General features: G+C 40.3%; 1 long non-coding RNA gene across 1 annotated transcript; it reads right to left on the bottom strand.

Annotated features, from left to right (window-relative positions):
* Window positions 1-1,734: 1,734 nt before the first annotated feature.
* On the bottom strand, window positions 1,735-16,722 carry LOC142180227 (uncharacterized). Its single transcript, XR_012708392.1, has 4 exons — window positions 16,484-16,722; window positions 16,019-16,088; window positions 9,870-9,934; window positions 1,735-1,792 (listed from the first exon to the last, which is right to left on the bottom strand). It is a non-coding gene; the product is annotated as an uncharacterized LOC142180227 (long non-coding RNA).
* Window positions 16,723-17,831: the final 1,109 nt, after the last annotated feature.

Raw genomic sequence — 17,831 nt, 5'->3', positions numbered from 1 at the left:
ATTTATCCATCAAATAAGAATCTCATCTTATCCTCGCTACGTATATCAGCAACAAACAACTCGCATAAGGTTACTCTCTATCTTCCTTGTGTTATAATTCCCATAAGGGAGCTACTACAACTTGTAAACACTTTCTAAATGGAATGAGAAGCTACTAACAAGTACATGGAACTGAACCTATCAAGGTACTACTAATTAATACATATATGGAGCTACCAGTGAGCATGGGTAAAACAATCCTTACGAGTGGTCGTTTTACCGCATGAGTTCGTATGAGGGAGCCGTTGTGGTTCGTATGCATTTTCGGACAAAAACAAGGGATTACCAATGAACATATGGAACTCATATCACTAAGGCAACATTACATAAGTAAACATATAAAGCTATCTAGCACATATACAGAGCAACTCATACTAAGCATCATTATATAAAGGATGCCTCTACGAGGAAGACGCTATAACTTAGTTGCATTTCCTACGAGGAACACGAACCATAAATAGATATAGGAAGCTTATAGTATTGGGGAAATAATGAAATAGGAGCATAAGAGAAATTGAACCCCTGAAGAGAACATTTTTGAATATTACATTTGAAACTCGTTTCTTGAAAAAGGAACTTGCTATGGGTTCATGCCAAATAAAAGGGTATGTTTAGCTTTACATACCTCTAACCGACCTTCAACGGAATGACGAAATCAGATTCCCTTGAAACTCAAGCTACAATCAAGAAGACAATACTAGTATTAATAATGAGAAAAATAAAAACAAGTCGATGAACAGAAAATCATCCTATACAAGCTTTTACGACATATATCTTCACCTAGCGCCCTTCTAGTCCTTGCAACTTCATCAATCAATGCATGGCCATATATATATAAACATTTTCAGCACTTTTCTTATAACAAAACGATCACCAAAACCAGCCTCAACACATTATACAACACAAACAACACTTTAGCTACCTCATCTAGTCATTAAACTTGTAACTTACATCTTCTAAGCATAATCAAATCATAAAACTATCTCATATATTATATGTTTATACTCCCAGCATCTAAACAAGTATATTCACATAATTTGCATCCTTATACCTATCATAAGAACAACACTAAACATGCCAACACAATGCAACTACATCACAAACAACTTTCAAATGTTATCTTGCAACTTACTCATCCTTACAACTTAGCTAAAACATACATATGCTCAAGCACAAGTAGAAGAGGGAAAATTTACCTTAGATAACTAGAACAACCTTCAACAAGTACTTCCTTCAACTTAGAATAACCGTCAACATGACAATAACCCAATAGAAGCACTTTCCTCTAGTCTCAAGAGACTTTTGATGATAAACTTAGGTAGTATGGCCTTAGATTCGCTCTTGAATCATGGGAGATGTTTAGAGAGAGTTTAGGGCTGTCTAGGATCTGGTCTTATCACGACCCAAAATTCCAACCCATCGTGTAGAGCCTAACACACTTGCTAGGCAAGCCAGGCATAACAATAAAGAACCAAAATAAAGGAATTTACATAAGTAACATAAGTCTGAAATCTCAATATAACAAAATACCGCTAATACATGATAAATCCCCCCAAAACTGGTAAATCAGAGTCATGAGATCTATAATAGAGTACAAGTCTGAAAACTAAATAACAATACTATCTGAATTGTAAACAACAATACATAAGAAAAAACAAGACAAGACTGCGGTGAGAATGCAACTCTACCTCGTCTCCCGATACTCTGCTCAACAAGCAACTCTGCTACTAATAACTGGTCCCAACACCTGGATCTGCATAATTAAGGGCAGAGTGTAGCATCAGTACAACCAATCCAGTATACTCATCAAGTATCATAACTAACCTCGGCGAGGTAAAAATAACAACAATTGTAAATGATGCTTGCTATTACCTCTACAGTTTCATCAATTTAACAGGTACAGAACAATAATGTGATCAAGTTATAAAGTACAAAAAGAACCCTCTAGGTGTGTGCGTATCTAATTATTCAAGTTCTCTGTTCAGTAAATGATACAATATAATAAGATAATATGCACATAAATCAGAAAATTAACCTCGAAAATTTATGAGTAAAGATGAAATGCAAGTACAAAACAAACACTGGCCAGACTTTCCTCAACCTTTCCTTATCCGTACCAAACCACTGATCAGTTTTCCTCAACATCCGCGTGTACACCATCAAGAAACATGACAGGGTGACCCTAAGGGGATGGATCCATATCCACATGCTGCACGGACAACTCACGTGCGGCACTAACAACTCACGTGCTAATAATATCAACCGCACGGATAACTCATGTGCCCATAATATCAATATCTGGATCCGTACAGACAACTCATGTGTCGCACTAACAACTCACGTGCCAATAATATCAACGGGCACGGAAAACTCATATGCCAACAATCACAATCCACCTGGCGTAGTCACAAGCTACTAGTTCAGATCATAACTCACAGAAAGCAAATATACGAGAATACATGTACATGATCAATGATTATCAAGTTTCATACTCCTGGACTGGTATAACTAACATGCTATAGTGTAGGCATGTGCAATGTGTGCTATCACAGCTAAAACAGACAATTTCGTCATGAAATAGCAGTGTAATAGGTTCAATCAGGAAAATAACCTCAACGAAATCTCAAATGTGGTACAAATAGCTTGCAAAGGGGGTACAAATAGGAGAAAAATCTCAGCTTGAAGCTTAGCAATCAATTCAAGGCATTTCATAAGCTAAGCACTACCCCGAGCATGTAAATAGTACCCCGGTGCATGCATATGGGCTCAACCCCACACATATGCGCCACTCAAAGCACGTAGCTATCACAAATAATTCAGGCAACTAGTGCCTCAACCAAGTTTAGATAAGATACTTACCTCAAGCAAGCCAAATCACTCTGTTAACAAGCCCTTCCCACGCGTATTAACCTCCGCACGATCCGAATCTAGCCAAATTAAATTAATATTATCAATAAAAGCCTTAGGCATTGATTCCAAATGATAAGTTAAGATCATTAACTAAAACTAAAAAGTCAACCCCGGGCCTACACATCAAAACCCAACAAAATTCACAAATTCAGAACGCCCATTCAATTATGAGTCCAACCATACTAATTTTACCCAATTCCATTCACAGATCGACCCTCAAATCACCAAATCTCACTCTCCAATACCATGGTAAAAATTTCCCAAATTTCACTTCAAATGCACATAATCTAGGTGTAATAATCAATGGGTAATCAATATTTATCATTAAAAGTGATTAAACTTCACTTACCTATTCAATTGTAGCAAAAGCCCTCTCACAAATCGCCCTTAGGCAAGCTCCAATCTCCCAAAATGAGAAAAACAATGAAACCCTTCGAAATATAACACTACTAGAGATTTCGCACCTGCGCCCCATACGCCCGCTTCTACGGGACCGCTTCCGCATCTGCACAATTCACATAAGCTCCGCCTCATTGCTTCTACGGTCTAACACCCACTTCTGCAGGACTGCACATGCGAAACACATCCGCATCTGTGGTCCAAGCTCTACCACCCATTCCCCGCTTTTGCGATCCCTTATCCGCATCTGCGGACTCACAAATACGTCAATATTCGCATCTGCGACCTTTACCAGCCCCATCCCAAACACGCACCTGCGATCATATGGCAGTTTTTGCTGCGTCGCACCTACAGAAATTTCCTCGCAGGTGCGATTGCACCTGAACTTCCAAGCTTCAACATTTCCTTCAAGGTCCAAAATTATCCGTCAACCACCTGAATCATACCCGAGGCCCCCCGGGACCCTGTCCAAACATACCAACATGTCCTAAAGTACAATACGAACTCTCTCGAAGCCTCAAATCATATCAAACAACACCAAAATCATGAATCACACATCGATTCAAGCCTAATGAACTAATAAACTTCCAACTTCTAAAACTAATGCCGAATCATATCAAAACAATTCCGAATGAGCTTAAATTTTGCACACAAGTCATAAATAACACAAAGGACCTACTCCAACTCTCGGAACTAAAATCCGAACCTGATATCAATAAAGTCAACTCTCGGTCAAACCTCTCTACTTTCCAAATCATCAACTTTTTAACTTTCGCCAAAAAGCCTCAAACAAACCTACGGACCTCCAAATCAATATCCGGACATATGCCAAAGTCTATAATCACCATACAAAGCTATCAGAACCATCAAAATTTAATTTCGGAGTTATTTACACAAAAGTCAAACTCCGGTCAACTCTTCCAACTTAAGCTTAACCCTTGAGACTAAGTGTCCCAATTCACTCCGAAATATCTCCGGAACCAAACTAACTTCCCTGGAAGGTCACATAACCACAAATGGACATAGAATAAGCAATAGATAGGTGAATGAGGCTACAATACACAAAGTGACCGGCCAGATCGTTACATTCTCCCCCTCTTAAACAAACATTCGTCCTCGAATGGGTCTAAAATCATGCTTGGAATCACAAATAGGTGTGGATAGCTGCTTTGCATCTCCCGCTCATCATCCCAGGTAGCCTCCTTGGGCGGCTGACCTCTCCAACAAACTTTCACTGATGCTATATTTTTTTACCTCAACTTCCGAACTTGCCGGACTAAAATGGCCACCGGCTCAAAATCATAAGTCAAATCCTTGTCTAGCTGCACCGTGCTGAAGTCAAAAACATGCGATGGATCACTATAATACTTCCGGAGCATAGAGACATGAAATATTGGATGAAAACTTGATAGGCTAGGTGGTAATGCAAGTCTGTAAGCCACCTCCCCCACTCTCTCAAGCATCTCAAAAGGACCAATATACTGAGGGCTTAACTTTCCCTTCTTCCCGAACCTCATCACACCCTTTCATGGGCGAAACTCTGAGTAACGCCTTCTCGCCCACTATATATGAAACATCACAAACCTTTTAATCAGCATAACTCTTCTGTCTGGACTGAAGCTGATCCTGAATCAACTTCACTTTCTCCAAGGCATCCCGAACTAAATCTGTGCCCAACAACCTAGCCCCTCCCGAATCAAACCAACCAACGGGAGAACGATACTGCCTCCCATATAATTCCTCATAAGGAGCCTTCTAAATAATCGATTAGTACCTATTATTGTAGGTAAACTCTTCAAGAGGTAAGAACTACTCCTATGAACCCCCAAAATACATAACACAGGCACGTAACATATCCTCCAAGATCTAAATGGTGCACTCAGACTGCCCGTCCGTCTGGGGTGAAATGTTGTAGTCAACTAAACCCCTAACTCATGCTGTACAACTCTCCAAAATACGATATGAACTGCGTGCCTCGATCAGAGATAATGGACATTGACACACCATGAAGACGAACAATCTCACGGATATAGATCTGAGCCAGGTTCTCTGAAGAATAGGTAGTCACAACCAGAATGAAGTGGGCAAACTTGGGTCTATCCATAATAACCCACAAACTTTCTTCAAAGTTTGTGGGAGCCTAACAATGAAATCCATGGTAATATGCTCCCACTTCCACTCGGGAATCTCAAGTATCTGAAGCAAACCGCCTGGACTCTGATGTCTCTTACTTCACTTGCTGGTAGTTCAAACATCGAGCCATAAAATCTACAATATCTTTCTTCATTCTTCTCCACCAATAGTGTTGCCTTAAAATCCTGATACATCTTAGTGGCACCTGGATGAATGGAGTACCTCAAACTGTGAGCCTCCTCAAGAATCAACTCACCCAACCCATCCGTATTGGGCATATAAATCTGACTCTGCATCCGCAACACCCCATTATCTCCAATAAACACACACCTCCTTGGCATCACCATATTGCACCGTGTATTTAAGGACAAGCAAATAGGGGTCATCATACTGACACGCTCTGATGCGCTCATACAAAGATGACTGAGAAACCATGTAAGCAAGAATCTGGCTAGGCTCCGAAACATCTAACCTCACAAACTGATTGGCCAAAGCCTGAACATCCAATGATAGCGGTCTCTCACCAACTGGAATACATGTAAGGCTACCCATACTCTCAGCCTTTCTGCTCAAGGCATCGACCACCACATTGGCCTTCCCGGGATGATATAAAATGGTGATATCATATTCTTTTAACGGCTCTAGCCACCTTTGCTGCCTCAAGTTTAGATCCTTTTGCTTAAAGAAGTGTTGTAGACTCCGATGATCTATGAATACCTCACAAGACACGCTGTAGAGATAGAGCCTCAAAATATTCAATGCGTGGACAATGGCTGTTAACTCTAAATCATGAGCTGGGTAGTTCTTCTCATGGGGCTTCAGTTGATGCGAAGCATAAGCAATCACCCTACCCTCTTGCATCAAGACACACCCGATTCCAATCCGTGAAGCATAATAATAAATTGTATATGAACCTGATGCTGACGGCAAAACTAGAACTAGAGTTGTGGTGAAGGTAGTCTTGAGCTTCTGAAAGCCCTCCTCACACTCATCAAACCACCTGAATGGGGCACCCTTCTGGGTCAATCTAGTCAAAGATACAGCAATGGATAAGAAACCTTCCACAAACCGACGATAATACCTTGCCAAACCAAGTAAGCTCCGAATCGCAGTAGCTGAAGACGGTCTGGCCCAACTCTGAACTGCCTCAATCTTCTTCGGATCTACCTTGATCCCCTCACTAGACACCATGTGGCCCAAGAACGCAACTGAATCAAGACAAAACTCACACTTGGAGAATTTAGCATATAGCTTCTTCTCCCTCAAGGTCTAGAGTACAATCCTCAGATGCTGCTCATTATCCTCCCGGTAGTGTGAGTACACCAATATATCATCAATGAATACTATGACAAAAGAATCAAGATACGGCTGGAACACACTGTTCATTAGGTGTATAAAGGCTGTTAGGGCATTGGTCAGCCCAAAAGACGTCACAAGAAATTCGTACTGCCCATAGCGGGTCCTGAAGGCCGTCTTTAGAATATCAGAATCTCGAATCTTCAACTGATGATACCCCGACCTTAAATCAATCTTCGAGAACACTCTGTCTCTCTAAAGTTAGTCAAATAAGTCATCAATGTGCGGTAATGGGTACTTATTCTTAATTGTAACTTTGTTTAGTTGCCTGTAATCAATACACATTCGCATAGTACCGTCCTTCTTCTTCACAAATAGAACAGGACCACCCCATGGCGACACATTAGGCTTGATGAAACCCTTATTTAGTAAATCTTGAAGTTGTTCCTTTAACTCTTTCAATTCCGCTGGTTCCATGCAATACAATGGGATAGAGATGGGGTGAGTGCCCGAAGCCAGATCAATACCAAAATCAATGCCCCAGTCGGGTGGCATACCCGACAAGTCTGTAGGAAACACATCTGAAAAGTCTCTCACTGCCGGAACTGACTCAACGGTAGGAGTATCAGCACTAACATCCCTCACAAAAGCCAAATATGCCAGACATCCCTTCCAACCATCCGTTGAGCCTTCAAATATGAAATTACTCTGCTGGGAACATAATCCAATGAACCTCTCCACTCAAACCTAGGCAACCCCAGCACCGCCAACGTCACGATCTTAGCGTGATAATCCAGAATAGCATGGCATGGTGGCAACCAATCCACGCCTAAAATCATGTCAAAATCAACCATCTAAGCAGTAAAAGATCAACTCTCATCTCTAATCCCCCAATAATCACCACACATAATCGATACACATGGTCCATAATAATATAATCACCCACCGATGTAGATACATTTACATGCATAACTAAAAAATCACGTCGCATATCCAAATAACGAGCAAAGTATGATGACACATAGGAATAAGTGGAACCAGGGTCAAATAATATCGAAGCCTCCCTGTGGCACACTGAAATAATACATGTGATCACGGTATCAGAAGAAACTCCCTCTTGCCTGGTTGGAAATGCATAGCAACGAGCCTGACCACCACCTAATCGACCTCCCCCTCTAGGGCGGCCTCGAGCTGACTGAGCCCCACTCCGAGCTGGCTATGCGGGTGGTGTAGCTGCTGGTGCTGAAGTCATAGGTGATAGCTCTTGTATGGAACCCTACTCAATAGTCTGGGGCAATCTCTCTTGAGATGACTCAAGTCCCCGCACTAAAAACAACCTCTCCTCTGATGGAGCTGCTGACCTTGATAACCTGAATAGCTTCCCGAAGAGCCCTGTGCAGGTGATGCATGATAAGAACTCTGTGCCGGCAATGCACTGAATGATGACTGAGTTGGGCGTGCACTGTAGGAACTTTAGCTAACTGAAGAACCACGAGGAACATGGTGAGCTGCCTGAACAGGTCTAGAAGGATGACCTCTACTGTAATACGACTAACCTCCAGATGAGGTACTACTGAAACCACCTGAACTATGAGGCCTCTTGGCCTCCCTCTCCTCACACTCCTGCCTGCGAACCAGCTTTAAGCGTCTAGCAATCTCGACCACCTAGTCAAAATTAACATCTGTCGCAACCTCTCGAGCCATACCAAAATGTAAAACATAGTTGAAGCCATCAATGAGCCTCCTAATCTTCTCCCTATCGGTGGAAACCAAACATACTGCATGACGAGCCAAATCCACAAACCTCATCTCATACTCAGTCACTGTCATAACCTCCTAGTGTAGCTGCTCAAACTGCCTATGCAACTCCTCGTTACGAGTCTGTGGGACAAACTTCTCTAAGAAGAGAACTGAGAACTCATGCCATGTAAGTGGCGCTGCATCGGCTGGCTTTCTCAGATCAAAAGCCTGCCACATATATAAGCTATCCATGTCAGTTGAAAAGTATTAAATGTAACCCCACTAGTGTCCAAAATACCCGCTGTGTGAAGAATCCACTGACACATATCTAGAAAATCCTGAGCTTCCTCTAACTCTGCTCCACTGAACTCTGGAGGCTTGAGCCTCCCAAACTGCTCTAATCTCTTCTGCTCCTCATCACTATGAGTGGACCAACCTTGACCCGAGCTAAGCAGTCGGCTAAACTGGTAATACACCGGGTGTCTGGTGACCCTGGGCTAGCTGCTCTGGAGTACGAGCGACAGGAGTCTGGGCACATCGCCCGACCTGTGAAGTGGCTGGTGCAGCTGGAACCGAAACTGCCTAAGTCAGGTTCGTGCACACAATCAAAAGCTGGGCTAAGGCCTCCTGAAGGCTAGGAATAACTATGGACATTGCTGGTGCCTGAGCTGGTCCTACTAGTCAACAATATCTGGAATCTTCTCCTGAGCCGGAGCAACTGGTGGTTCAACAGGTGCTACTCTAGCCGTTGTACGAGCTGCACCTCGGCCTCTACCACGGCCCCGACCTCTCATGGCCCTAACTCGCTGGTGGCTGACGGCCGTCCACCTGATCCGATCGCACGTGTCCTCACTATATATGAGAGAATAAAATAGTCAAGTTTCAAACTTTAGAAATAACAAATCTGCACGACAAGAATGCAAGAAAGTGGAGTTTCCTAACAGTTAGGTAGCCTCTCGAATATAAGTACAGACGTCTCCATACCGATCCGCAAGACTCTACTAAACTTGCTCATAACACGTAACACCTATGAACCTAGGGCTCAGATACCAACTTGTCATGACCCAAAATCTCAACCCGTCGTGATGGCGCCTAACACACTTGCTAGGCAAGCTAGACTTAACAATACAAACCCAAAATAAAGGATTTTAAAGAAGTAACATATGTATGAAATCTCAATATCACAAAATACTGCTAATACATGATAAATTCCACAGAAACTGGTAAATACAAAATCATGAGCTCAGTAATGGAGTACAAGTCTGAAAATAAAATAACAATACTGTCTGAACTGTAAATTACAGTACATAAGAAAAGACAAGCTAAGACTGCGGGCGAGAATGCATCTCTACCTCGTCTCTCGATACTCAGCTCAACAAGCAACTCCGTTACTGATAACTGGTCCCAACACCTGGATCTGCACAATTAAGTGCATAATGTAGTATGAGTACAACTGACCCAATGTACTCATCAAATATCATAACTAACATCAGCGAGGTAAAAGAAGCAAGAATTATAAATGATCCTTGCTATAACCTGTACAGTTTTATCACTTTAACAAGTACAGAATAATAATGTGATCGAGTTATAAAGTACAGAAGGAACCCTCTAGGTGTGTGTGTATGAAATTACTCAACTTCTCTATTCAATCAATGATACAACATAATAAGATGATATGCACATAAATAAGAAAATTAACCATGGAAATTTACGAGTAAAGATCAAATGCAAGTCCAAAACAAACACTGGCCAGACTTTCCTCAACCTTTCCATATTCGTACCAAACCACTGATCAATGTTTCTCAATATCTGTGTGTACACCATCAAGAGAGAAACATGAGAGGGTGACCCTAGTGGGATGGATCCATATACACACGCTGCACGGATAACTCACGTGCTAATAATATCAACCACATGGATAACTCACGTGTTGCACGGACAACTCACGTGCCAATAATATCAATAGCTAGATCCGCATGGACAACTCACATGCCAATAATATCAATCGCACGGATAACTCACGTGACAACAATCACAATCCGCCTGGCGTGGTCACATGCTACTAGTCCAGATCATAACTCACAGAAAGCAAATATACGAGAATACATGTACATGATCAATGATTATCAAGTTTCATACTCCTGGACTGGTATAACTAACATGCTATAATGTAGGCATGTGCAATGTGTCTATCACAGCTAAAACATACAATTTCATCATGAAATAGCAGCTTATCAGGTTTAATCGGGAAAATAACCTCAACGAAATTTCAAATGTGGTACAAATAACTCACATAGGGGTACAAATAGGAGAAACATCTCATCTCGAAGCTTAGAAAGCAATTCAAGGCATGTCATAGCCTAAGCACTGCCCCGAGCATGTAAATAGTGCCCCAGTCCACGCATATGGGCTCAACCCACACATATGCACCACACAAAGCACGTAGCTATCACAAATAATTCAGGCAACTAGTGCCTCAACCAAGTTTAGATAAGATACTTACCTCAAGCAAGCCAAATCAATCCGCTAACAAGCCTTCCCGCGTGAATCAACCTCTGGACGACCCCAATCTAGCCAAACTAACTTAATATAATCATTAAAAGCCATAAGAATTTACTCCAAATGATAAAGCTAAGATCTTTACCAAAATTAAAAAGTCAACCCAAAAATTTAACCTCGGGCCCGCACCTCGGAACCCGACAAAATTCATAAATTTCGAGCGCTCATTCAATTACGATCTCAACCATACTAATTTCATCCAATGTTATCCACAAATCAACCCTCAAATCACCAAATCTCACTCTCCAATACCATGGTAAAACATTCCCAAATTTTACTTCAAATTCACATAATCTAGGTGTAATAATCAATGGGTATTCAATATCTATCATTAAAAGTGATTAAACTTCACTTACCTCTTCAATTGTAGCAAAACCCGTCTAAAACATCACCCTTAGCCGAGCTCCAATCTCCCAAAATGAGAAAAACAATGAAACCCTTCAAAATATAACACTACCAGAGATTTCTCACATGTGCCCATACGTCCGCTTCTGCGGTTAAAATTGTGCATCTGTGCATTTCACTTAAGCTTCGCCCCATCGCTTTTGCAGTCCAACACCCGCTTCTACGAGTCCGCACCTGCCGAACACATATGCATCTACGGTCCAAGCTCTGCCACCCATTCCCCACTTCTGCGACCCCTTATCCGTATCTGCGGACTCGTAGATACGTCAATCTTCGCACCTGCGACCTTCACCAGCTCCAGCCCAAACATGCACTTGCGATCATATGGCCGCTTCTGCGGCGTCACACCTGCGGAATTTTCCTCGCAGGAGCGATTGCACCAGAACTTCCGAGCTTCAGCATTTCCTTCAAGGTCCAAAATGATCCGTCAACCACCCGAATCACACCCGAGGCCTCCGGGACCCCGTCCATACATACCAACAGGTCCTAAAACACAATACGAACTAGCTCGAAGTCTCAAATCACATCAAACAACACCAGAACCACGAATCACACATCGATTCAAGCCTACTGAACTAATGAACTTCCAACTTCTAAAACTAATGCCGAATCATATCAAGCCAATTTCGAATGAGCTCAAATTTTGCACACAAGTCATAAATGATACAACCGACCTAATCAAACTCCCGAAACCGAAATCCAAACCCGATATCAATAAAGTCAACTCTCAGCCAAACCTCTTCACTTTCCAAGCCTTCAACTTTCCAACTTTCGTTAAAAAGCCTCAAACCAACCTACAGACCTACAAATCAATATATGGACATACACCTAAGTCCATAATCACCATACGAATCTATCAGAACCATCAAAATTCCATTCTGAAGTCGTTTATACAAAAGTCAAACTCTGGTCAACTCTTCCAACTTAAGCTTCTAACCTTGAGACTAATTGTCCCAATTCACTCGAAAATATTCCCGGAACCAAACCAACCATACCGGTAAGTCACATAACTATAAATGGACATAGAATACATAATATATAGGGGATCAGGGCTATAATACATAAAATAACTGGCCGGGTCGTTACAAGTCTGGCTTAAAATGACCCAAAATAGAAGGGTCATTACTTTAAATAGAACCAAGAAACTTTCACTGCCTCAAGTGGGTCCCAGAGGGAGTTACCTGTACAGTTTCACAAAAATGTGAATATCTCTCTACTTCGATATCGTATCGATGAACGATTTAATGCATTGAAAATTTGATTCGTAGACCTTCAAGTTAGTGGGTAGAAGACCCCATAACTCCAAGTATTTTGGGAGAAAATCTTAGTGACATTCGACCCAAATTTCAGTAAAACTGAACGTAAATTGCGATAATTTTTGCCGACTTTTATTTCACAACTTGCTTGACTTCAAAACTTAGCATACGACTATTATAAGATTCAAATACCTCATAATATGACCTTCTTAGCATATTAAACACTCCTAGTCTTACCCCAAAGCTACGTGTTATAACATTCATAATTTGCCAGCTTTGGACGAAACTTATTTTCTTTGATTCGTTTAACTTCTAAAACGTCCAACATGTGTTGCACTTAGTTTTAGACAATTATGAAACTGAGAGTAGTATTGCTCTCCGAGCTTATGTCGGATCACTTATGATGCACTTCAACGTACAAAAGTACGAGATGTAGCAATCGAGGCTTCTCTGTGAAAGACTCAAACAATATATGTGGTAACTGCATCAGATGTAACTGCCTCTAGCCTACAAGGAAAGCATAACAATGAGCCTGACCACCACTTGTTTGGATCCACCTTTTGGACGACCCTTACTCAACTAGGTACCACCCCTAGCTGGTTGGACTGGTGCTGTAGTAATTGGAGTTGGAATCATAGCCTGAGTACCTTGCTGGCAGTGACTGGCACCTCTCTGTGCTTGGGATAATTCTTCTTAATATGTTCCAAATCCCCATACTAAAAATAAGCTCTAGAAAGACTTCCATGCTGCTAGGACTATTGAGGATGTCACGTGGGCGCACTATAAGAACCATGAACTGGAGATGCAATGTAAGATGACTGCCCTATAGGATCACCATGAGAAGTTCGAAGTGCTAACTAAACTGGTATACCGTGATGGCCTCTACGATGATACTCTTTGACTCCAGACTAGGTACCACAAAAATTACTTGAGACATTAGGCTTCTTGGACTCACGTTCTTGTATCTCCTGCATGTGGATACGTTCTATCCTCTTAGCAATCTACATGGCCTGACTAAAAGTAGTCCCCGTCTTAGTCTCTCTTGCCATCCAAAATCTATTACCATAATTGAGACCCTCAATAAATCTTCTAACCTTCTTTGTCTCGGTAGGAATTAAGAAAGTTGCATAGCAAGACAACTCAACAAACTTCATCTCATACTCAACAATACACATGCCCTCGTAGTGCAAATTCTCAAACTGAACATGCAGCTCATCTTTCTTGATAAGAGGAATGTTCTTCTCTAGGAAGATGATTGTAAATTGTGTCCAAGTGAGAGGTTGTGATCCCACTGGCCTGGCCTGATCATAAGTCTGCCACAATCTCTTATAAGTTATTCCCCTCATCTAGAAGATAGTAAAGTCAACTGCATTGGACTCAACTAGTCCTAAATTATGCAAAATCTCATGGCATCTGGCTAAGAAGTCTTGAGTATTATTTGTTGGATCCGTAAGAAATACTCCTGCCCGAGTCATAATCTCAAAGAATCGCACAATGCAAATCAAAGCATCCTAAAGTACAAGGGTGCTAATAAAACCTCAGGAACCTGTGTTGGACCCGCTAGACAACCTAAACTAAAATCTGCTCCACCTAGAGCTATAAGTGGATCAACTGAAGTAGCTCTAGCATGAACATGGGTATCTGCAGGTGCTCTAGCTCGGGTAGATGCAGCTGTATGAACCTTGACTCGAGCTCCAGGCAGTCCTCTTCCCCTGCCTCTAACTCGACTAGCGGCTGCAACCTCGGGTATTGGATCCTGCTTATTAGTCGTTGATACACATGTCCTTTTGAGAGAATAGAAGAGTGAAGATTCAAACTTGAGCTGGAAAAAAGGCGCACGATAAGTTGAGCAAGAAAGGGAAGTTTCCTAAGTGTTATGTAGTCCCTTGAATATAAGTATATACGTCTCCATACTGATCCACAAGATTTTACTAGACATTGCTCTGGACTCATAAGACCTGTGAAACTTATGCTATAATACCACTTTGTCACGATCTAAAATCCCAGCAAGATCGTGTTGATACCTAACATAACCCGCTAGGTAAACCAACAAGTATAACCAAAAAATTTAAAATCTTAAAATATATAAATAATTCTAAAACATAGATAATAAGATAACATAAGTCTAAAGTTGACATACACAAGTGTAGAATAACAAAAATAACCCCCAAGAACCGGAGTTACTAAGTCATGAGCTACTATAACTAAATAATACATAAGCTTGAATAATAGATCATTATCTGATGAAAGATAAATAGTAGATATGAATGACATTATAGAAGGTAACTCAAAGGCAATGCAGATCAATTAAGCAGCTCAACCTTGAGTCTCTAAGCAAACACTCCTAAATAGCTTCCCGGGTCCGATAGGTACCAGGCTCGGAACATGCATAAAAATATACAGAATTATAGTATGAGTACACAATACACAGTAAGTATTACTAACAATTACCCCAATAAAGTAGAATTAATGGTTTAGTAAAAAAGATACTCATTTTAATTACTTGTGCAGTAATACACAATACACAGTAAGTATTACTAACAATTACCCCAACAAAGTAGAAGTGATGGTTTAGTAAAAAAGATACTCATTTTAATTACTTGTGCAAAACAACAACAACAATAATAATAGTAATAATAAGCACAGAAATAACATAAATTATATGCCCAAATTGAGCATGTGATAGAAAATACTCTATCCAGAATAACAAGTCCAATGCATGTGGAGAATGCATTAAGTCAACATACATGCATAGGAATGCATAAAAAGGCACAAAAGATCACTTAAAATAAATAAAGCTTTCACCTTTATGCTCAAATACGTCAACCGGTATCATATTCACACATGCACATACGCCACCAAGAGATAGACATGGGAGGGCGACTCATGAGGGATGAATCCTTATCCAGACGCAATAGGAACATGAATCCACATACCCTATAGGAATATGTATCCACCTGCCCTAATTGCTAATAAGGTGTATATAAGAATCAACGTATGACTAAGCAATTTTATCATGTAAAATGGGCATCTAAAATCCATAATGTTAAACTAGCATGTGAAGGATGCCAACATTATTATACTAGCATGAAAAAGACGCACACATAGTTATTCAACAAGTAAATCAAATGACATTTATCCCTCTATACAGATGTATATATACACATGGCATCCATATATACACTCATCACTTTGTATGTATATTACCCCAAACACAAAGCACATAACAAATGAGATAAGTTGGGAAAAATGCTCCCATTAAAGTTAAAGTCTCAACTTACCTCAAACCCAGGCAAACTCTACTCTTCACAACAGCCTTTCCTCGCTCCAAAGCCTCCAAACAATCACAATCTAGTTACAAAAATGCTTAACAAGGTTAAAATTAATCATAGACTCTATTCCACAAGTAAAGAATTGATTTTGGTAAAAGTAAATAAAAGTTAACCCGAGCCCACATGATCAAATCCCGAAACCAAAGTCGAATCTTATTGACCATAACCTCCTGAGTCCAAATATATAAATAGATTCTCAATCCGAGTTCAAACCTAAAAAGTACTTTTTTTCTTGTAAGTCAAAAATCCTATTTTTATCTTTTAATTGCTTAATTCTAAGGCAAAAATCGAAGATAAATTCATGTTATAACCATAGACTTGAGTTAGGATTACTTACCCCAATATCATAGATAAAAATTCCAAAATGGTAAAATGAACTTATAATATGAAATGGGGTTAAGTCTGAAAATTTACAAAATCTGAAGTTGCACATCCGGGGGTCCTCGCGACGCGAGCCACATTATGTCCTCCCATAGTCTGTCGCCTTGGCTCTCGCGATGCGAGCTCCTGTTGACTTGCACATCTAGTGCAGTTGATTACTATTTTTTTTTTATTTTAAACCTCTCCTGAATACCTCGAAATTTATCGGAGCCCCTCGGGACTCCTCCTAACTATCCGGACTAGTCGAAATACTCTATGTGGACTTACTTAGAGGCTCGAAACATGAGGTGAAACTCAGCAACACAAAACGAATACTCAAGTTAAACTTAAGAATCTTAAGGTTCTAACTTTCATGCAAAACTTTTTAAATGCTCCTAAGCCTCTTGAGTCCTAATTTGAATATACGTACATGTTCAAAAATGTCATATAAACTTATTAAAAGTTTCAAATCATGAATCAAAGCGTAGTATACTAAATTCGAGGTGTTAAGGTTACTATTTTAGCCTTTAAACTTTTCAAATGGCTTACCAGTATTCCAAAACCTTTCCGAACCCTTCGAAATTCAAATTACCCATACCCGCAAGTCATAAACTATCAAATTAACCTATGAATTTTTTAAAACGAGAAACAAAGTATTAAAACTCAAAATAACCGGTCAGGTTGTTACACCACCAGATATTATGGTTGGTGCTTATGATGAAGATTGTTGGGATTAAAGTTTTGTGATATAAATGAAATATTTACAGCTAAATTGAATGGTTTGATCTTTTACATGCTTTACTGATTTCACTCGTGCATAATGATTTTTATGTTACTCTTGCCCCATTTAATGCTTATAAATTCGAGCAGTTGAGTACCACATAATTGTTGAAGGGGAATCTAAATAATTGTTTGAGGTAAGTTGAGGTATACTCTCTTGAGTTGAGAACTTGACAAGAAAATGCATATAAGAGAATCTTTAGTTTGCTCAAGAAATGAGACTAAGCATATATGACTGTGAATGCCCGTAAATATTTAATAAATACTATGATTGTTGACTTACTAGTTATAAGTCCTAGAATGCGCTACAAAAATTAACAAGCCTTACATGCTTATTCAGTTAACTCAGATTGTCAGAAAAGTGATTAAATTGCATGATTTGATTTTAGGATTTATTTATTAGATTTCAGGATTTACTATATGAAATGCTTGTATTTTTTTACCGCCCTTTATTATTTTAAGTAGCCCAGAAAATCTTATTCCCCCGCTTTAAGGAGTTCCCAAGGAGACTTATTGGGTACCCTGTCGGTGGTACTTAATCCTTTGGGCATGCCTACTTCATGTGGCAGGTCTAAAGACTGCGAGTGACGAGGCATGCGGCCAGAGTTCGGCATTCGTAGAT

This window comes from Nicotiana tabacum, chromosome 4 (genome assembly GCF_000715075.1).
Source record: "Nicotiana tabacum cultivar K326 chromosome 4, ASM71507v2, whole genome shotgun sequence".
NCBI lineage: Eukaryota > Viridiplantae > Streptophyta > Magnoliopsida > Solanales > Solanaceae > Nicotiana > Nicotiana tabacum.
Note: the sequence above shows the minus strand (reverse complement) of the source record. Positions and strands in the feature narration are given on the sequence as shown.